This window comes from Archocentrus centrarchus, chromosome 13 (genome assembly GCF_007364275.1).
Source record: "Archocentrus centrarchus isolate MPI-CPG fArcCen1 chromosome 13, fArcCen1, whole genome shotgun sequence".
In the NCBI taxonomy this organism is placed as follows: domain Eukaryota; kingdom Metazoa; phylum Chordata; class Actinopteri; order Cichliformes; family Cichlidae; genus Archocentrus; species Archocentrus centrarchus.
In genome coordinates, this window is record NC_044358.1 from 26,932,474 (window position 1) to 26,955,938 (window position 23,465).

Consider the following 23,465-nt stretch of genomic DNA (forward strand, 5'->3'; position numbering starts at 1 on the left):
CAAATTCTCATTACAGCACCATCCTGAAGTCTGTTTTTGATTGTTTGGTCATGGGCGTTTACACCAGTGGCCTGCTGGAGCACATACTAGTTCTGCTGATGGGTTAAGGACCTTCTACGGCCCTCTGCAGCTCTCCTAGAGTAACTGCCTGTTTCCTGGAATCTCCTCTATGCTCTTGAGACTGGGCTGGGAGACACAGCAGACCTTCTGGCAATGACATGTATTGATGCGCCATCCTGGAGGAGTTGGACTACCTGTGCAACCTACGTATGTAGGGTCCAGGTATTGCCTCATGCTACCAGTAGTAACACTGATCCTAGCCAAACGCAAACCAAGTAAACAAACAGAGAAGATGAGGAAGAAAAAATGTCAGTGGCCTCCACCTGTAAAACCACTCCTGCTTTGGGAGTTGTCTCATTGTTGCTCATCTAGTGCACTTGTTAAATGTATTAATACAAAAGCAGCTAAAACTGATTAACAACCCCCTCTGCTAGTTAACTGACCAAATCAATATCCCACAAGTTTAATGGACTTGATGCTGTACTCTGATTAAAAAGTGTTTCTTTAATTTTTTGAACAGTGGGTGGGTTTGTTTTTAAACAAATTCAATGATAGGAAGTAAAACTGGCATATTTCTACTTCCAAGAATTCAGCACATAGTTCTCTTTATTTCATGTATTTAATTTAGTGTATTCAATTATAATTATAATTATAATTATAATTATAATTAGAGTCCACAGTACATATTGTAAAATATCTCCACATGATGACATTAAAGAGCAACAGCATGGTTTAGTCAATGTAGGGCAGGTTGTACATGAGATTTGAGTCCTCTGGGCAGTGTTTGGTGGGGAATGGATTCTGTACCTTTGGCTTGTATACAGCAGCCGAAAGCTTTAAAGCAGATAAAAGAGCAGAAAGGAAAAAGGAGGAGAAAGAGGGAGGGGAATGAGTCTGTAAAGAGAGCGGGGTAAGGGAACATTCAGCAACAATATCCTTTTTGCTGAAACTTTACATATGTCAGCACTTCAAAAGTTTTCCTATTACTATTTATCCCACATCCCCTCCAAGAGCTGCAGATATTCATTTGATCTAACCTTTAATTCTGCTGCCACTATAATAGTTTCAAACTACATACATAAGATGCACACATTCTTTCAAACTTTTTGCAAGTAATTAGATTCAAGTGGATTTCCCAGGCAAATTAAACAATGATTCATCTTTGTTATAGTAACAGTAATAGTACTAATAGTAATTGTTTTGCCATCAAAGGACTTTCAGGACAAATATACGCTGGTGAAGTAGCAGTGCTCCCAGTATCCCAGTACTTTGTCTGTTATCATTGCACAGTAGCAGTATTTGTGCAGTGTTCCTTCTAAGGAATGGGACAAATATGAAATCTACAAAAGACAAACCATCCAAACTAATTATGACAACATAATAGCACGTTTCTTTGCCCAGATAGCCACATGTGAGACTAGTTGGACACAGACTCATCCATTCCACTTTTGAATGACGTGTGCACATAGGGGCATTTTTAACAGTGAAGATCCAAGGGGCAGGGGAAGGTGGAGAAGTTTAAAAACCTGGGGTCTACCATCAAACAACTAACAACCACTTCACAAGAGAGGTAATGCAGAGAGTGCAGGCAGGGCGGAATAGGAGGAGACCAGGGATCTCAGGGGTGATTTGTGACAGAAGAATAACAGGAAGAGTGAAAGGGAACGTCTACACTGGCACTGGCACTGACCAAAGACAGGAGGTCGAGCTGGAGGTAGCAGAGCTGAAGATGCTACGGTTTTCACTGGGAAATGAAGAAATGAGTATATCAGAGGGGACAGCTCAGATTGAGTGTTCTGGAGATAAAGTTAGAGAGGCAAGGCTGAGATGGTTTGGACATGTGCAGGAGAGGGATAGTGAATATACTGGACAAAGTATGTTGAAGATGCCAAAGGTTAGGGTGACAAAAGTGGATACTACTGTATGGGGTGAGATGGAGGTAGATGTTCCACTGTGAATGTGCACATAAGGGGCATTTGAATGCAGTATTGTCTATCAAATTGTTTTTTTTGACAATCACATTTAAGTACACTCCTAAAAGCTAGAAGATTCTGCTTATGACTTAAAAAAAAAAAAAAAGCAGCTTTCAACAAGTGATCTCTATGAATTTATGTTTATGTTCATTCAAAAGCAGAGTGTCAAGTTCATGTGTGTTGAAAGTTGACATGGCAGGTACTGCGTCTGCTAACAAAAGAGGATCATTTTACTGTGGTGCGAAGCGTTTGGGTTGATCTCTGGGGAGAAGTTTAATTCCCCTCTGAGTAAGGGTGCCATTAAAATGCAATGACATGAGATTAATGTTCATCTTGAAGTGACATTTGCTTTCTCATTTACTGCGAAAATTGTCTTGGAATATTGGGTGCTAGGTGTTGTTTTGAATGCTGATGAGTTCCAAAAGCTGTTCAAAGTATGTGCGGTGACAGTATGAAAAATGTTGGATGTGCTATATAAAGAGGAAGGGGATCTAGCTGAGTAAGGGACAAACAGTAAAACAAGACCATCAGCAAATTGGGACTGTGAACTTTGAAACTGTGCAGATTTCAAACTCACTGTATGCTGGATAAATGGCTGTCCTCAGCATTAATATCTGGACTGCAAAGGGAGATACCTGATCAGAAACAAGATTTATAATGCAATATATGGTTGCTTTTAAAAATATGTCGTTACTTAAGGATTTTGAGCAGGAAAAAACAAAACTGTATGCATCTTTTGCCACCCTGTGCAATTTAAAGGCTTAGATTACCTGCTGATGCCTTCTGTGTCTGCGCTTCAAATAAACCTATTCATCTTTTTTTTTTTTTTCTTGCCTCTGACTCATATTTCCAACATCTTTCCCCCTCTTTCTCTCTTACAGAGTGCCTGTAAGTAGCAGCTCCATCTCCTTTTCCTTCTTGTGTGTGTACCCTCTGCGAGAGCTGGGGGCACATACTATATGTGTATGTGAGATGAGGAGGAGCTAAGTGGCTACCACAACCACCTAGATCAGACAGCCTCCTGTGCTGCAAGATGGATTAGAGCCCCACACCTCAGGAGATCAAAGGTAGGAAAAGATGTTTGGTAATCAGCCGCCACTCACCTGCCCTGTTTAATGACAGCGTGGAGAGTAAAGGGGAGAGAGGAAATGGTGAATGACAATGAGTTTAGGCTAAGGTGTTTCTTGCTATTTGTGGTGTAGGCTGGGTCACTGAGGATTGCCATGTTATATTGCCATATTATCATGTTTAATTGAAGGTATATCAGCTTGTAGAACCCATTTGTGGCATCAGTAAAACGATACCAAATGCGCCATGTTGAATTTTAATATTTTCATTTGAATATTAACATAAGATAGTTCACAGATATGAGCATATTTCCACTGAAACTTAATGTTGCACATAAGACATGAAAATTGTCCCTGAAAATAAGGATCATATACAGTAGCATCCTTTAAACAAAGCAGCCATACAAGTTTTTGACACTAGCCTATGCAAACTGTAGTAAAACGGTTTTATAATACTAGCACTACTTGAGTGTAATATCTGGGTTCAAGAGGTTAATTCAAGTGGAAAAACATCAGCAATCTAAAACATGACTGGTAAACACCAGGATAGACCTTTGAATTGACGCCCACGTCTCCAATTTTGTCAGCCATTCCAAAAGAGCCTGTGTTGCTCTTGTGAGTTGAAGAAGCAACTGAGCCAGGGAAAACACGCATCTGCTCTTAGTATTGTGATTAGTATGCTGTATTGCTCGCTGCATCTATAAATAAAAGTATAAGCCAAAGGCCAGGCAAGTTCTCTGGGAGTTGTTGAAAGTAATTCTGGAAAATGCAGAAGAAACACTGACTGAATTAGAAGCAGATCAGGGAGGTTGAGGGGGGGGGGGGGGGGGGGGGGGGGTGCATAACAAAAAGGTGAATCTGACTTCACAAAATAACATGTAGTGCAACACAGTTATATGGGAGACATTCATTTCTGATGTACTCTAACTTTATAACCACATTCCCACTGTAGAAATTTGAAACAGTTAATTGTTCTACTCTTAAAAGGTCCCAGCTTCAGAGGGGTAGTATTTGTCAATGTTAGGAACCTTTGGCCTGGTGCTTGCAGTGGTGAACAATTCTTACTGATCGAGTGCTTGCAGGATTTCCATCTCATGTGTATATAGAAGATACACAAAGCCAATGCGATGCTGGCTTCTGGATTCTGCATTTTTAAGCCTCACCATTAGCATTCTAGCTGCTGCCATGTGAGTTTTTTTTTTTTCAAAACCAGAAGTGACTGTTTTTGAAATGAGATGGTAGAGTGACACGATATCAACAATAGGAAGCTTGGTTATCAAGCTGCATCCATACAGCGTATAAGTGCAATGCACAGATATACACCGATCAAGCATAACATTTTGACCACTGACTGGTGAAGTGGATAACAGTGATTATCTCTTCATCATGGCACCTGTTAGTGGGTGGGATATAATGTTAGGGAGCAAGTGAACATGTTGTACATAAAGTTGGTGTATTAGAAGCAGGAAAAACAGGCAAGCGTAAGGATTTGAGCGAGTTTGACAAGTGATGGCCAGACAACTGGGTCAGAGCATCCTCAAAACTGCAGCTTTTGCAGTTTTGCAGATCATGTGCACCCTTTCATGGAAACAGTATTCTCTGATGGCAGAAAAGCAGAAATGCTTCCGGAACGGTTTGAGGAGCACAACAAGAAGTTTGAGGTGTCGACTTGGCCTCCAAATTCCCCAGATATCTAATCAAGCATCTGTGGGATGTGCTGGACAAACAAGTCCAATCCATGGAGGCTTCACCTCACAACTTACAGGACTTGCTCACGTCTTGGTGCAGTACTACATTATAAAGCACAAATAAACACACTCGCATGTCATACGACCATGGCAGAAGGTGCTGCATTACCAGATTCTGTGTGAATATATCCAAAGCTTCATCTGACTGCTGTGGCCTCTCTGCTCCACGTATGGCTGCAGTAGAGCTCAGCAGACACACAGATCTGACAGCGAAAGAGAGCAGAGTCCCAGACGTAGAAAAGGCATTGCCTTTTTCAGATGTCAGTGCACTAAATTGCCTTATCTTCTCACGTCTTTAGACCACAGTGGAAATGCAGATGACGAACTGTTGGAAGCTAACCTTTAGTTTTTGTTTTTTTAAAATAAAAACTTCTTGAGAGGAAGAGTGGATGAAGGTTTGTGTGGAAAAGTTCAAGGGTCAAGTAATACCGAGCTGCTTTAGAGATCCTTGCTCTTACAATGCCTGTAATTACTGTAATTAAAGGGTTTGTGAAGATTTTGAAGTCCAAATTGTAAGGACCTTTGTCCCTAGTTGGAAAAAGCAAACAAACAGATCGTTCTAATCTAACACTGACACACTCTTTTTTTTTTTCTGCATCATAACTAAAGGAAGAACTGGACTTATTTCATATCACAAAATGTTTTTAGATCCTTACATGTAGCAATAAAAGCTGCTTATTGTACTATAATTCTACACTGTGTGCATGAAAGGGGATTACTTTACCGAGATTTCTTCAGCTGAGAGGTTTATGTCTACCCATGTAAAATGGATGCATTAAAAAAAAAAATTTCTGTCTTTTTATTTTTTTCTTTTGTAGATGAACTTCAGTTACCTAAACCCATTTTCTAACCAGCAGTTTAAAGATGACCTTTTTTTTTTTTTTCCTAGCAGAAGTTTTCCTTGTTTCCGGGTATTTTTGGACTTGTGGTTTTTGTGGTAGCCACTGTTCATGACAATCATTGTGCTCTTTAAAAACGATACTGTGCAAAATGTTCCTCTTTGGCTCTTGATTTAATTGCATGACAATTACAGTGAAACTCATTTGTAATTATATTTTAACTTTTGTTATCCACAAACTCTATCATTTGTGCAATTATAGCTTAAAATAATAACACTAAAACAATAATGAAAAGTCTGACTTTTGTAGTCAGAACGCAGCTTTGAGTGCTGATGCTACATGAAGTGGTTAGAAGTGATGATGAGGTTAGTTTTATTATAAAGGTTACAGTTTTATATGAGACAATATGCGCTTTCAATTCGGTTCAGCGCAGTGTCACAACACCTGACGCACCTTTGTGGATGCCAGGCGATGGAGCCAAGCACGTCCTGTCTGAAATTCTCTTTGGGTTTGAGCAAGAAAACAAAGCTCCAGATGACAGTGCGCCAGCGACTTGAATGCAACCTTTTATCTTACACACAGAGCATAAAAGCATGCACACAGCCTAAAAGCAGTGTGACAATTTAAGCATGGGCTGGCTTTCAGTTCTCCTTTCCTCGCAGGGCCACCGCTCTATTTTGTCTGTGACCTCCCCTACATTTGTATTTTGTTTGATTTTTGACAAGCCCTACTCACAGCTTGCAAAACCTTCAGACAGCTTAGTGTATTTTTGGACAAAAGACACCGGACCCTGTTGCAAATAAGTGATCAGAATATATATATATATATATATTTTTTTGCCATATTTACTTAGAGGAAAGGATGCACTGTCATCTGGAGGATTCTGTCCAACCAGCTGGACACTGTCAATACCAGAGAAGTGTCCTACGGTGACTACTGTGAGGGTTTGAATCAGCAACCAATTCAATATGGTTTTGGATAATCAAAGCAGTGTGTTAGAAGCATGAGGTAGCATGCATATTCTGTCTTCTCAGAGCACAGACGTTTGATCTGAATTCCTTCACATTTGCATAAAATTCTTCCTTTAACACATAATAAAATGATTTATAAAGGCTGTTACACAGTCAGCCTTTTACAAAGCACGATGAATAGCATGTTTCCATTTGAAACTTTTCAATTATTTGCAACACACACACAAAAAAAAAAAAAATCCTCTGCTCCACATGTGCACACCCACACATGTAGGCACAGTCCAAAAATACGAACACCGATTTAGCCCATGTCATATTACTAACTCTTATGTTCACCAGTAACAGTAAAACCAAATTGTTATTCATATTCAGGGTGACTCGCTTTTCATATTTTTAAGCCACCACGTTCCCCCACAGGCAGCTCCAGTTTGCTGTGAATACAAATGGCGGAACACACAGTGGGCCGTAAAGACATTGAATTTCTTTGAGGCACCAGTGCCATGTGAAATCTACTGCTCACAGAATTTGACTTTTTATTGACTTTGGCTCAAAGGAAGTGGATTGATGATATGGTTTCGGTTTCATTGCCCACTTGTGGAATCTGTGGTGTAAACGTTGTACTTTAGCCCCTCAGTGTGTGCAGCATTCTCTATTGCCCCTGCATGAATCCTTCTCCTCAGCTTTATTGAAAATGTTTGGCTGGTTCTGGTATGTTATGCTCATTAAAGAAGACCTATTAAGCTCATTTCTACTTCCGTTTTTTTTTAATTATTATTCTTGGACTTTACCAGAGCAGCTTTAATGCATAAAGCTTAGCAGATATAAAATAGCGCATGTCTGATGAACTCAATTCCTTCTATCCAGAAGAACTTTTATGTGCTTTGGTGCGTCTGTGGTGTGTATGTGTGTATAGTGATGTTTGTGTATGCCTGTGTTTGATTAACTGCTTTTATTTGTGTGCTGACTGAATTCACGAGTCTGCATCAGTCTGCTCCTGTCTTTGTTGCCTCTGGGCCACCTGCCTCCTTCCCAGGCTGCTCCTGAGAAGTAGAGATAAGGCCCACTGATGTTTGTCTGCTCCCTGGCAGATTACTGAGGCAGACAGGTAGAAGGACTCTGGCAGACAGTTATACTATATTGGAGGCCAAAGAAGTTACTGGGGATGCCTAAGCTGACCGTAGCACCAGTCCAACCTGAATGCTATTTGGCTTCTTTATTTGAGCTATTGGTGTTGAGCTCATTACTGCTGGAAGGGGGGAAACGGTGAGTCAGTTTGGGAAATATATTATAAAATATTTTTGAACTAGGAATTGAATTCTAATGAAAGAATAAATATGTCACCATTTTTTGTTTAGTAAATACTTTAATGATTATAGGTACTTTGAGCTTCTCACTTATTTCCTGAGGGGTTGCCACAGCAGATGGATCCACATGCTTGATTTCACATGGAATGCCCTTCCTGACGAGCCCTCCCATTTATCCAGGCTTGGGACCAGCACTGGGATTATGCTAACACGCGATCCCTTGAGGCTCTGTTTGTGTCTCCTCTTGGTCTTGAAGTTTAAATATTAACTACGTCACTATTAAATTACAATTATGAAGCCATGCATGAACGATCACTGCAGTTAAAATTCATTGGTCACCAGCATACCACAAACTGGTATAAATAGTTATGCTAAAAAAAAAATTCTGCCACACATGCAGTTATTACCACTTTCATTCAGTGTCTTTTATACCCTTTGTTGTGCTAATTATCATTTTGTTAAACTAAAGGGTCACTGAAAGTGTTCCCATTTTACTCCTGTAACTAGTAACACTGAAAAAAATGTAATTTTGTAAGTACAGTGGGAACTTGAATTTGAGTGGCTCTGCTACTTTTTATTTTGATTACACGTGACAAAAGATGGAGACTGCTGTTGAAAAGGGCTGATATACTGTCAAATCAGCAACAGTACTCGGTTTGTATTTTAAAGACACATTAGAAGCAAAAGATTTCATAAGGGAGGGCATAGATCTGCGTGCGCATGTACATGGCAGCCTTTTGTATGTTTACCCTTAGAGCACTGGGCTGTGAACATTAGGGTATGATTAAAGCTCGTGATCCATGTGGGATTGCCTAATTAGGCCCTTTCTGCTTCTGTGAAGAACATTTCACAGACAGAAAATTGCTGTAAATCTTACTTTATCCATGGTGGCAAGGGCAGAGAGGGTACAGAGGAATAAGGAGCTAAATAGTGTTTCGTCTGCATTCTGAAGAAATCAGAGGCTTCATCTGCATTGGACCTATGTGCTTTTCTACGAGGAAGAGGTGCATTTTCTTTCAAAACTAAAAGATCAGTTGAAAGAAAAGTGTTAGAAAGACTTTTACTGTAAAATGGTCATAAGGCTTGAAAAATATGGCTTTGCCAACTGGAAAATCATATGTCATAGCCAGAGACCCGGCTCTCTGCACACATTTGAAGTCACTGGCAAAATTGTACAAGTGGTCATAACTAGACCCCACAGGAAGTGATCTATAAAATATGAGGAGCACTGGAAGTGGTCCAGAGTTGCATGAGTAGATGGTCTTAAAGGGGAGATGGGCCAAATTTAAATCAGGTAATTTTACCGATTTTTATTTTTTTGAGCTGGTTCGCAGCACTTTTCTGATCACACCTCATACTCAGTCACATTTATCAAACATTAAGAACTTATGTCATATCAAATAATCCACCTTCAGCTCTCAGTTTGATATTTCAGAACTCTTCTGCTTGTCAGTCAGTGCTGTCTTTAGTCTCTCTAATGTGAACATATTTTTCCTCATTGTGGCCATTGTTTCTGTTTGATTGACTTGTGTTTGATCAGAGCTGCTTAAATAGTTATTTTAGTATTTATGTTGCCAATTGTGAAGATGGTCTCTGATTGTGGTCCAGTTGGCTAGAACATAAATTGTTCATTACTCCCACGCCATGTGGTAGACAGGTCCATCCACATGCCTGACAGTTCTTCTGGGAAATGAAATCAGGAAAAAAATAAGATGCATAAGCAGGAGCAGAGGATAAGGAATAACACATGATTTAAACACAGAGAGCCTTGTCTGTGTAGCACATTGAATATACATGGGGAAGAAAGCGTAGAGGGGATGTAAGGGTTTAGAAAGAGTTAAGAAGCTGTCTTTTACAAGGTGAAGTACAGCTTATGAATTAGAGTAAAACATCAACTGAGTGCCAGATTAGGTGAATGAGAAATAATTTAATAATACATCTGAAAAAAAAAACTGCACACTCATTGGACACTTTGTTAGGTACAGCTGTTCAACACGATCACACGGAAGCAATTTAATGCATTTACTGTATGTTGATATGGTGAAGATGACCTGCTGAAGTTCAAACCGAGCACCAGAGTGGCGAACAAAGGTGATTCAAGGGAGCTTGAATGTGGTGTGATTGTTGGTGCCAGACGGGCTGGTCAGAGTATTTCAGAAACTGCTGATCTACTGGGATTTTTCCCACGCAACCATCTATAGGGTTTACAGAAAATGGTCCGAAAAGAGAAAATATCCAGATAGCAGCAGTTCTCTAAGTGAAAATGCCTTGTTGATGCCAGAGGTCAGAGGAGAATGTCCAGACTGCTGCAAGCTGATAGGAAGGCAACAGAAACTTAAATAACTACTTGTTACAACCAAGGTACGCAGAAACGCAACTCTGAATGCACAACACATCATACCATGAAGCAGCAGAAGACCATACCGGGTGCCACTACTGTCAACTAAGAACAGGAAACTGAAGCTACAGTTTTCATGGGCTGACCAAAATTGGACAGTAGAACATTGGGAAAACATTGCCTGATCTGATGAGTCTTGGTTTCTCCTGCAACATTCAGATGGTTGAATTTGGCATAAACAACATGAAAGCATAGATTTATACTGCCTTGTATCAACGGTAAAGGCTGCTGGTGATGGTGCAATGGGTGGGGGATATTTTCTTGGTACATATTGGGTCCCTAAGTACCAGTTGAGCACCATTTAAATCCACAGCCTACCTGATTATTGTTGCTGACCATATTCATCCCTTTATGACCACAGTGTACCCATCTTCTGATGGCTGAGTGCGGCAGGATAACACAACAAGCTCAAATCAAAGTTCAAATGTCAAACTGGTTTCTTGAACATGACAATGAGTTCTCTGTATTCAGATGGCCACCACAGTCACCAGATCACATCATGGATGTGCAGCTGATAAATATGTAGCACCTGTGTGATGCTGTCATGTCAAGGAATCCTGTTGAATTAAGGCAATTCTGAAGGCAAAAGGGGGTCCAACCTGGTGTTATTAAAGTGTAACCATTAAAGTGTCTGATGAGTATATATTTACAAAAGTTTATAATGTACTGTACTACTCCTTTAAACATTCCAAATATCCAGTATTCATAATCATACATTATTCTGTTTTGTAACCATATATTATTCTGTGTTGTAATACAAACTAAGTGTAAATAAAATATAAATACCTTGTTTATTAGGTACTACTGTAATTAAGACCGAGCCATCTTAATTAGAATTGAATGACATATGGGTGAAGGCTGGGGTGGCTTTTGGCGCTTTTGAGCTTGTAATCAGTGACAGCATCTGGCCGGTGAATAGCTGTCAGATGTAACAGATGTATAGAGCTGCATTTATTGCAACAGACAGCTCTGTTATAGGAATTAGAGGAAATATTGTAATCTGTATTACTGGGGAAAAAATATATGAAAATTAATGTGTCAAAAATATGTTCACATTTAGGAACATTCTGACAAACTGAGTTTATTTTTGGACATTTGGCAATGGAGGGACTGGAAAATATAGACACTTGTTGAACCATGTGATGGTAGAGGTTGTGCTTGTGATTCTTTCACACATAAATTATGCTAAAAAGGACAAAGCATAACCTGTTGTGCAGCCGGGGAACACGGAGCATTGATTTTGTCTGCATTATGAGCTGCTGCTTGGGTTTTTCTGAACACAGCAGTGCATAATTGGACAATCCAAACCCATGAAACACAACCTCCATAAGATTTTCTGCCACTTGCATCAGCATTTGTTATAAATGTGTACTGTAATTTCTGGGATCTGGTTAAGAAATTAGGATTCACTGTTGAACTCAGTGGCACAAATCTACTTGTGCCTTTTTTTCCTCTCCTCCTTTTCAGGCCATGTTTCTTTGGGTAAATGATCACGTCTCATACTGCTGGCTACCATACTGCCTGTTAGATGGCAATGAATATCCACTTCAGGTGCAGGTTTCTAGGATCAGAAATGCAGTAAGACTGTGAGAGATGGAGAAGTTTCGAGGAGAGGTCAAATAAAAGATAGAGAAGAAAGGAAGAACTGAGTGGGCGGAAAATTAAAGACTGTAGCTATGAGGCACAGCAGAAGGGAATAAGAGATAATAGGGAGTAGAGGAGGGGTTCAGAGAAAGAGAGAAGGCAAGACTGTCTAAGGATTTAGACGGAGGAATGGAAGCAGTGAGAGAGACATGATACCTTGGATATTAGAAACAGAAGAAGAGGTAGAGAAGGGGTTTGAGTGAGTGCAGCTGGCAAAGTCAGCACAGCATCTCCAGATATGATCAGCACAAGACTGAAGGGCAGCAGCATGTAGACGGGCTAGACGGTACTGCCTGCTCCAGTGGTGTGTGGTGAGGGGTAGTATTCTTTCAGCTTTTGTGGACACTTTCCAATACCATTTACAACTTGGAGGGGCCGCTAGTTACGCAGAAACTGGCTGCTGCCACTTGGTGAACTGGCCAATAGATGGGACCAGTTTGCCTGGCAAATCTTGTGATAGTGGGGCAAAGGAGGTCTGACTTGAAATGTGACCGTGTGATGACATGAAGCCAGAGGTGCTGATGTTGATATTTTGTTGACGCACAGAGAAAAACAAAACAAAACAGTGTGTTCCATTTGATTCTGTTGATAATTGACTGTTTAAGGCTGGTTAGTGGCTCCAAAAATAGGATCCACAATCTGGATGTCAGATTGGTTCAGAAACTCAGATTTCTGGTAATAATCTTTTTATAATCCAAGGTTAAACTTACTAATGGTCTTGCTAGAAATTTGCTGTTTAGGTAGAGAACACCATCTGTACTTTTCAGCAGCAGCACATTCTAGAAAAGGTGCTGGTTTAGGAAATTACTACATGATTATTATTGCTGCGCATAATTATTTGCCTATAACACATTTTAGAAAGGTAATCTTTTAAACAGCCTGATGAATACAAATGGCAAATATGAACAGTGCATTTCAATCTGCGGTGCTCTTTGCTGTAAGGGGAATGGAGCACAGACTAGTAGATTGGCTCACGTTAGTGTGCATCGACTGGTGAAAGGTTTTGTCTCATGACTCTCAGCCTGTCACTCTCTGTGGATGTCTTGGATGCATACTGTTAAAGCTAGATATTATCTGGAGCTACAAAATTGATTTCAGTGTTTTAGGAAATAGGTACTCCCTATGCTCTTTGTCTCTAGTAATATAACAGACTTTTTCCAGCACTCTGACTCTTACATAAATACACAATTTTATTTCTATTATCACTGCTACTCTTTGCTGGTTTTCATGAAGCCCAAGGCCCGTGTTATTATAAGACTAAATGAAGCACATTTGCCTTCAGAACTGAAAGGTAACACTAGTACACAATAACTTTGCCTCTGGCAAACTCTGGACTTGTTATAATAAGGTGAATGCATTTGCATTCAACCCCTGTTCACGTTTGTGATGCAGTGAATGAAGAGCTGTGATGAATAAGGACTGAGCACGTGCTATATTTCCATTCTCACTGGGCTTTTAGTTTTCACTGAGCTGTGAACAGTTCCCCCAAGAAAGCACAGGAAGAGAGCATTGGCAAATTGCAAAGAGACAATTTGCTGTTGAATAACCCCGGTCTTTACAAGTGAGTGACAGGTCCTTATCAGAGCGCCCGTCGACTGATCAAAGTTGAAAGGGGGTCAGGCTGAATTAAAGACCAGCTAATTAAAATGTCCACAGAGTACGCCAGCCTTCATTTCATTTATCGCCTTGTGCACAGTTGGGTAAAGAACGAGAGAGGTGAGATGGGGGTAAGGGAAGAAAAAGCATAAAGGTGTGTTGAACTACATCTGATATTAGAGGATATGTTATTAAGCACTATTTCTCTGTGGCTGGTTACAATCAGAGATATGTAGTTCATCCCTTGGTTTAAAAACCTCACTTGCATTCGATTAGATGATTTTGGTGGGAGTTTGGAAAGAATTTATTAACCTAAGAAGGGCACAGTTGATGCTAGATTGAAGTCCCAGGCAAAGAAATAAAGCATTGCAGTTTTGATATCAGCCTACTCTCATTCTTTACTGTGGCATGGCTTTTTGCACTTCTCCCATTCTCACACAGTGCTGGAGGATAGAGACTCTGAGGTTGGTGATGTGTGTTTTCATGTGTGTGTATATGGCATCAAGGCTGTTTCTTTGGCTGTATAAAGGTCACGCAAACATTTACTGTCTAGACCCCTTCAATTTGCTGAGGTTTTCTCTCGGGGTGGGGTGGGGGGTAATTGTGGTTCTGAGCTTTTTCAACTCAAATGATGCATTTGCACACATTAGGGAAAAAAATCGAACTCTAAAGGGTCCTATTAAACTTTTTGTCCCATAAATGCTGTATTCCTTTTACATTTAAACACAATATTAATAATTTTGTAACAAAAGAGGCAGCCTGTGTTATGTCTTCAAAAGATATAATAATAATAATGAGTATAATTCATATTAAGCACCTATTAGAGGTTCAATAATCAGAAGAATAACTGACAATGAAAATGCAATTTTTTCAACTTTGAAATCCAGTCTACTGATGAAAAGGATTGCATTCGCTTTGTCAAAATATCATGAAATGCTGCTTAGAAATGGAAAATGCATTTTGTCCAATCTTACTAATGTACTCTAGGTGTGAGAGCCAGTGCCATCGTGTTGTCTAATAAGCTAAGAGTGTGTGTGTTTTCTCTCGCACCAGAGTTTTTGTTGTGAAGGTGTTTGAGGCTGACTGACACTGAGAGCGAATCATCCTAATGAGATGCCATGCTGCTCTGTGGAAATGATTACCTCAGGGGAAGAGGCATTAGATTGATGAGGGCAATCTTTGCCTTCTTCCCAGAGAAACACAAGCGTGTCCAGCACCACCGCCACACCGTTCAGACAGAGACAAGTCTCTACCTATCAGCCCAAATGGCCCATAACACTTCCTTGGAGAGTTAAAAGGGGGGAAATCTGCGGAGTACCACCTTAGCTTCAAGTGACAAAATCAATTTAGGTACTGTGCTGCTTACTTAGAGGTTCAATTTCTTAAAGTCGTCAATCACAGCTTGCCTCTCCACATGCTGATCACTATAGCAACCCAGTGTTTCCTCAGACTAATATCTATATAGATCTTAACCCCCCGTTTCCAACTGTGCCTAGAAAATGCAAGCCAGTAATTTGAAATCTTCAATAAAGATGTGTCGCAAACCAACAATTAAGGTGTGTATCTCCTCTAAAATTTTAATGCTGATTAATCAATAACTGAGGTTATTGATGCAATAAAGAATGATTACTGAGTGTCTCATTTGTTACCGTTTGGCCCAAGCTTCTGAGTGTCATTGCCTCCAAGGAGGCTTAGAGACCCATTAATCAGGACTTGGTTGATCGCTTCTCAGGTCAGCAGTGATCTAAGCTGAAGGGGAAGAAGCTTCTGGAGGTGAATGAAGCTGCAGTTTAATAGCTCACAGTGGAAAAAGCATTTAAACCAGTAGATGACAACAGCAGGAACAGCAGTTGTTGTTTGCTGCTTTGACTACTTGCAAGCTGCAAGATTTCTGATTTTATTTAGATTTTTCAGGGCATCCAAACAGATTTTTAATTCGTAACAGTCAATGGATATAAATAATGATGATAGTTTTTTTTTTAGTGCATAGATTATGGTAATAAGGCTGAAATGTAAGCAACATATCCCAAAGACAGATCGCCACTTGGACTCTCACAACGGTGGGTGAGTAGTGGTTGCTGATGCTCTGAGCATACTGTTGATCCGCCCACATCAGGGTCAGATTGTAGCAGGTTTTTTTTTTTGCTTTATCTATAAGTTTTACAGAGGTTTGTTCTGGATTCACTTCTAGGCTTACCCTGGCTATGAATTAAAGAGATACAGGTAAGATAGCATAACAAAGAGAAGAGAAGCATGAAAGAATAAGAGTCAAAACGTGTGGCGAGGAAGTAATGAATGAAGGTGCCAAGGAGAGTGAATGAAGTCGTCTTTCTGATTGAACATTTGCTAGGCTCCATTTAGCAGCCGCTATACCGACCACTGTTAGAGCATCAACAAAGCCATACAGATGAGCTACTGATGAGCAAAATGACCCTGTCACTCTAGAGTTTATAAAGTGGAACAATGTTAGGGTAATAAAATGGCCATACTTCTGCATAACTGTTTAGTCATTGTATGTATTAATGCACACATGAACAGGAAGTAGCTTGCATTAAACACTGTTTGCACAATTGCCATAATTAGTTAAATAAAACTACATTAATGTCAATACAGTATGTCTCCACTTTATCTGGTAAGAAAGGTTGGAGTGTATCATTAAGTTTATCGTGGCCGGTCATCACTTTTAATAAGTTATTACATTCATATAGTCATACTTTTCTATTGCCAGGCCTGCTTTTTTTTTTTTTTTTTGGAAGAGGTACGAAATTAAAACCTTTTGTTAGTGAAGTGAAATGGATGCTTAAGCTGCCAGTGTTATAGTGGTTTCTATTACGTCTCTACAAGATTTCACTTAACATGCTAATCCAGCTCTGGAGTGGATCCTTGAGGAGACAGGAGACAGTGCACTGAGGCCAAGGCTTAACTCTGGGATTTTATATTTCACCTTCTCTCAAGTGTGCCAGCCCTTTATTGATACCTCAGACAATATATATTTGGAAACATCCCACTTGAGACATTTGTTAGAATCAGCATCTTTATCTGTAAATTTGTTCATGTCTCACTTGCACTCTATGTTTCCAAATGAGATCAGTGGTTTGAAAATCCTTTTAAAAAGTATCTTGTGTGTCCATGTACTTACTAAAGCTCAGATTTGATGTCTCAAACTGCGCCTTTAACTTTATGGAATTTGTGTGTGACATTGGCTTGTTGTGGGAAGTTTTCAACTAATACCGCTGTGGTAATTAAGGTAGTGTGATGAATAATAAAATGAGTAGATAAGTCTCATTCTCAGTGTAACAGCTGTACACATTTTGAAAAATATTTTTCTGCCCTCAAACTAAAAAAATAAAGGTTCATATATAGCATAATAATGGCTCTCTCTGCCTGCCTTATCAGTCCAAAGTTAATGAGCCGGGCTGGAGTAAAAACAGAAGCATTTTGAACATTTGAATAACTTTAGAAAAGTTAAATGCAAACTGAACACGGACTAGCTTATCATTCAACAATAGCAAACATGAGAAACAACTTAAAAAGCTCGGCGATGATGGATGTCATCTGTTACTTCATCGCTGACAATGCAGCTTTTTGTAACTTCATGGTTTTATTGCTGAAGTGATGTAAAAGTAGTGTAAAAGAGCTTGATGTAAACAAGATGCGGCCGGTCTCGCTATTCTGACAAAATGCATGAGATATTTTATGTCAGACAAAGAAAAAACATTTTTGAGTATTGGAATCGTTGTGGTAAATTGCTGAATCCTAACTGATAAAAGGATGATGGGGTGCGTCATCCTTAAAGACAGTAGATTGGCAATGGATGGCTGCTATCACCAATACTAATCCACTTGACCGTATATAGTACACCACTGATTAGGCAGCATATCAACTGCGATTAGAGTTCTTAGTTTAGGCTCAACCAGGGTACTGATACTATTTGTTTATTAGGTTTGCTGCTAGCATTTTCTAAAAGTAAGACTATTGATGGCAATATTGGCTTGATCACTGGTCAATCTCAAACCTTCCTACTGATCACTTTCCTTTGCTAGTGCCATTGCCTTTTCACAAATTCAGTTTGTCTAATTCTTTGTGTTACCACTAAATATTTTCAAAGCAGATGACAGTCCTGTCAACCTCAGCTTTGCTCGACTACTTTTGTATTTTCTGGTATAAACAAACAGCAAGGGCATTGTTACCCTTGAGATTCTCAAGTGATGGAAAAAGAGATGCTGTCCAAGAGCCGTTGTTTACAGGCAATAATAAAGGGAGAAAAATAAGTATTTGTCAAAAGTTGCTGTTCAGTGACAGCCATCTGATGAATACATTTCATTTCTGAAATCAAATTGATGGGCCTTGATGATTTAATGAAAAGTGAGCGGATCAATCCACAATGCTGCACAGCAGAATCGGAGTGGAACCCACACCATGGTTTTCTGTTCAGATTTGAATGTTTTCAGAAGCAAGATGTGTCATCTCTTAAAAGCATTTTTTTTTTTTTTATTCCCTTGAGTTCGTTACCTTCCAACAACAACACAGACACAATGTCCTTGAGCTCCAGGTTTCTCAGGTGAACAAAGCCAAGAGAGAACCCTCTGATCCATTAGCCTTGGTATCGCCTCTTCACTCCCTTTCTGACTCTTGTTGGCTTTCTCTCTGAATTTCTCTCTGAATTTCTGCCACACTGGGTCTGATTTTCCTTTTGTCTCTCTTACACAAACATATACACACCCAGTGCTCCGTTTTCAAACTCAAGTGCTATATATAGAAACTGTGTTTCCCAAAAGTTTCTCTAGTATTTTAAAGAGTGTTTAAAGCTTTCCGTGTCAGTGTCAGAACAAGCTAATTCCCAGCAGCACTTACCTCCAAACAGATGATATCATCTTCTTACTATAATGATCGTAGCATATATATGCATGTCTGTTCACCTAACTCCTCCTAGACACATTAATCAATGTGGATAAAACTTACTATACAAACTGTCTAGGGAGCCAGGATTATCAACATCTATATAGCTCTTGGGAATTTTTTTTTTTATAAAACTCAAATCCTTACAAATGATCTAAATTGTGTGTAGTAGCTGATCTTTAAACGAACTGCGACATTACATATTATGTCTTCAACATTCAGCTGAATATTAGGGACCTGCCACCTGACCACCACAAATTACACTGGCACAAAGCACTGAAAGGATTTGTTATATTTCTTCTCTCACCATTTAGTAGCATCTACTATTATTTTAGGCTTTAGAAAGTTCTACAATCTGGTCTGAAAATAGTAGCCTAACTTTGTTCATATTTCAGAAAGAAAGTGGGCGATGACCTTTAGCTAATATCCACCTCTACCCTGGATGAAAAATGTGTCTGCACAGTTTTGCTGTTTTTTTTTGTTTTTTGTTTCTGTAATTTTGGCCTCTAGTGGTTAGGAAAACATGTTAGATTCCCACCATAATTTATTGTGGGTATCTGAGGATGTGATGGCACAGCTACACATGACTTTAATTTTGGATCCCCTTAAATAAACATGAGCCCTTATACAGCTAGGCTAGTTTTCAGCCGATTAAAAGAACAGTGTACATGAGCAGATTAAGCAACTAAATATTAACGAGGACATAAAGTCTGGGATAGGAGGTAGATATACAAAATATTAGGTACCAGGCTACATCTACAGTAAGAGCTTAATAGTAAGATTTAATTCCCTACAAGAATAATCACATTGATCACAATTACATTCCGGGAACATTTCTCTTGGCCATAAGCTTTAGATTTTATTACACTGACTTGCCATGTCCATTCTGGACTCCCATTTAAAATTAATTGACTTTCTCGTTTTCTGTACATGAATCAGCACTTGCCATCTGTTTCAGCTAGGTTGTCTCTCTCTCCTCCGAGTGCATGTCAGGCTGTCACTGACCTTCAAATACGAAGACCTCTGTGAAAGATTGGACAGTAGGGTTGCCATTAATAGAAGGAAAGAAGTGTCCAGAGGAAAAAAAAATGAGGCCACAACAATAGACTGTGTGAGACTGTGAGGTGGCACAGCAAATGGACATGTCGTGAGACAAAAATCAGGAGCGGTCTCTTTTCTCTGTACCAAATAGATTCTATTCTCACTATCACTGAGCAATAGAGTTCATGCTGTGGCAAACAAACTGCTATCCCTTTGTCCCTCCATCTCAGTGTAATTGCACCCCTGGCTCTTTTTCACATGGGCCAGATTTATCCTAGCTGCAAGTCTCACCAATGCAGCACCTTCCATAAGTCCCTCTCACTCCACTGACATGGCATGCTCCCTGATCAGTGTGTCAGTGGCAGTCCACCATGGGGGACATATCTCACTTCCTATGCACAAAATAAATAAATGTTAACACACAGTGACACAGACACACATAACCACCCCAACTGCTTCCTTAAATAGCTAGTAAATTAATGATATATGGTGAATGTTATGTTCCCATAAGAGAAAATCAGACATCTGTGAATGTTTTGGGATGTTTCTGGATAGTGGGAAATAGAGCCGTGGACATAACACTTTAATAGTGATTTTATTGGCTTTTCTGTGAAGGATTTAAGTTTGTAGGGTTTGCTGTTACTTAGGTTGAATCAGTAGCTGGGGTCGCAGATGTGCATTCTATGTATGAGGGGTGTGCTGGTCCCTGCAGTGTGTCTGTTTACTCTGCTGTGCTGTTGGATACTTAAGGGAAATGATGGAAGAGTGCTGTCTGGCAGAGCACTGTCATGCCTCAGTTAGCACTCTGGGAACCTAACAGCTACTGCACTGCAGTAGACCCACTGACAGGCATTGCACACTTGTTGTGAATTCTTTTATTTGAGCATTATTCTCAAACTTTGTTTAAATTGTTCTCATTTGTGTTTGTTACCCCGTTTGTGGCCACACTAGCGGCATAGAGAGTCTCATGTTGATATGCTGGTGGGTTCACGTTTTTGGTCCAGATTGAAATGCATCCATGAACAAAAATGGGAGCATTGCCAGTATGTTGTAAAGAAAGCCCCCACCTGCCCGAGCAGGCATTCTACCACATATGCAAAAACGTTAAGGTAGGTGGCACATGCTGTGTCAAAATGAAGTGTCACACCAGAAACACTTTCTTCCTTTGCTTCAAAGTTCGGTTGTGCTCTTCACTGTACATTGTGGGCAGTTTTGATGCTTTACTTGGGTTAGCACTGGCCTCAGGATGTGCAGTGTTAGTCACAACAGGTTGCAATGCACTGCTGACATGATCGTCTTGGCTATTTCCTTGCATAAAGGGTCATTGTGTTTTGGCTGATTGTATCTCAAGGAGTCCGAACACTGTGAAGGTTTATACAGACATTTATGGCCCCAGAGAATGAATCCTACAGGATTTGGTGACTCTTCATATCATGTAGCGCCACAAGCTACTCAAAGGTTCTAATCTTATTGTAAAATGTGTGTTTTGTAATCTGCCTCAAAATTTAGACATAATGATTAATGAGCTTAAGATGAAATATGCCCTGGTTGTGGTGACACTGGCGATCCCTGTTTTTTGCTTTTCAGTGGAATATCTTAAACATCTGAGAAACAAAATGATGTTTCATGCTGACTTTGACCACCATCATTATGCCTAAGTGCTCACAGCAACCTCACAGGGTCACTGAAACCTCTTTGTCTTGTTTTTATTTAAGACATACGTTCTGGCCTCAAATCATAACATGAATCCAGATTTATACAAGATCTTTCCATCTCAGTGACTTTCTTGCTAAAAATCCCCACTACTGAAGTCTATGGCATTATAAAAAAATTTACTGTATAACATCAGTCTTGTGGTGAAACTACCTTGGATTATGCCATTAGAATAGTCCATTCACATGCATTTCCTCCCCCCCCCCCCTGTTGGTTTTATACTTTATTTTTGCTTTCTGACAGAACTACTTTAGAGCTCCAGTGCACCTAATTTATATAGTCAGTGGCACGGCATTTATATATTTTCCATCTGAGTCTGTACCAATATTCCAAACTGATTTCAATGCTGCTGAACAGAAACCTGTGAAACAGAGAAAGTACTGGCAGCTAGACTAAGGCAGTGTGAGAAAATGAGTGTTCCATTATTTATGCTCCCCTCACTAACTTTATGATGCCGTTAGGTGGTCATGCTGTTGTCCTCTGTCTCCTTTTATTAGCTGTGGTGCACTGCTGCATTTTAATGGATACGTCAAAGAATGAAGTTTCCTTTGGCAATGTAGCAAAGTGCCTACTTCTCAGGCTCAGTGAAACAAAAGAATAGACGGTGCACATCATAAGATGAGAGCACACTTTTAATGAGTTGGTTTGTCGGCCTGCCAGAGTCCAGTACTGAATTTGTATCATTTTACCAGCTAAGCACTTTTTACCTGTGTTGGCGTCTGAAGGAGTAGTAGCCTGAAATTTAGTGGCATCGACTAAGTATAGTGATTTTACCATAGCTGCACTCTTTTTATTTGATTTCAATATCCAATTTCCTCAAAAACCCTGTTCATTTTATGAGCTAGCTGTTCACATTGTGAAAAATTTGTTTAGTTTCCTTCTCCTATATCTTTTCATTTAAACAAATACAACCCGAGCAAACACTAGTATCCACGGGGTACTTGTTAAATCCCACAGATACAGCCATTTAGTTTTCAATCAGTCTGCTCTGTCTCAGATGGCACATGTGAGTACACAACAATTTGAGTAGCAAGTCAGCACCCTGCCCTTACTCATGGCTTACAAGCCAGCTCTTGATATTTAAATGGGATTATAGTGATCTCTTGCCCCAAACCCTTCAGCTTATTTTGCTAATATGTTTGAGTCAAAGTGTAAAAGAGCACAAACCTTAGCAGCAGCAGTGGCTGTTCTTCTCTGCTCCAATTCAAACATCAACACTGAATGTGTCTTAATCCTTGCTGTCTAAACCAAGCCCATGGGTGGATCTTATATTAATGTCTCTAGTTCTGAACAGGCACTGAGCATAAGTCATTAAAAATAGATTAACTTCTAAAAGGTAAAAAAGAAAGATAGAGAGATTTCTCAGTGGCCAATGTAGTTTTATCTCGCGCTCGGCAACAATAGCACTGATCATGAGAGGGCCAGAATGCTCTCTGGATGTCTAAATGCCACGACTTGGAAGTGTTGACTCCGACAAAATGCCATGGCTATCCACTGACACTGTGAATGGAGTCATCCTCTACTTTTTCATGATGCTCTTGTTCTTTTTTAACACAAAGGTCAAAGCTCTAGCAGAAAAAAGACGGATAACATAAAGTGTCGTGAGATTTCCTAACAAGACTATACTGGCTAATGTCTCTTTGGTTGATTATATTCCCGTGTTGGTTTTCATCCCCAGTAAATGGGGTCTAGTGTAGAAAATAAATGCTGTCTATCAAAAGTCAGAGACTGCAGCTGCAACAAAGGTATTCCTTCTGTGGATTGCTACAAGTGCTTAACTGTCCATCCATCGATCCATCCATTTTCTGCTGCTTATCTGGCTCCAGGTTGCAAGGGGCAGCAGTCTAAGTAGAGATGCCCAGGCCTCCTTCTCACTGGCCAACTTCTCTAGCTCTTGTACAGGGGGACACTGAGGTGTTCTTAAGCCAGCTGAGAGACATAATTTCTCCAGATCACAATCAACCATTAAAAGACAGCTACAAACAGTTAAAATAACAACACCAAGAACTAAAAACAAATAATAAATCAAGGGACAGAGCGATGCATTCACCTCCACAATTTCCATGTGTCACAGCGTTCTTTTTTTCCCTCTTTTCCTCTCTTGTACTATCCTATGCTAGCTGCTGGCACTTTGTATCCACAATTTAAAATATCACCACGAGTGCAGTATTTTTAGCTTCTGGAGAAATGTGAACTCTTTCTTTCATTAGGA

At 39.8% G+C, this 23,465-nt stretch overlaps 1 protein-coding gene across 1 annotated transcript in view; it reads left to right on the forward strand.

The window, feature by feature from the left end:
• The first annotated feature begins 3,015 nt into the window (after positions 1-3,015).
• grik4 (glutamate receptor, ionotropic, kainate 4) overlaps positions 3,016-23,465 on the forward strand; it is a 252,268-nt gene continuing 231,818 nt past the window's right edge. The window contains exon 1 of the mRNA XM_030744322.1: positions 3,016-3,100. The gene's annotated coding sequence lies outside the window, so the exon portion shown is untranslated. The remainder of the gene's footprint in view (positions 3,101-23,465) is intronic.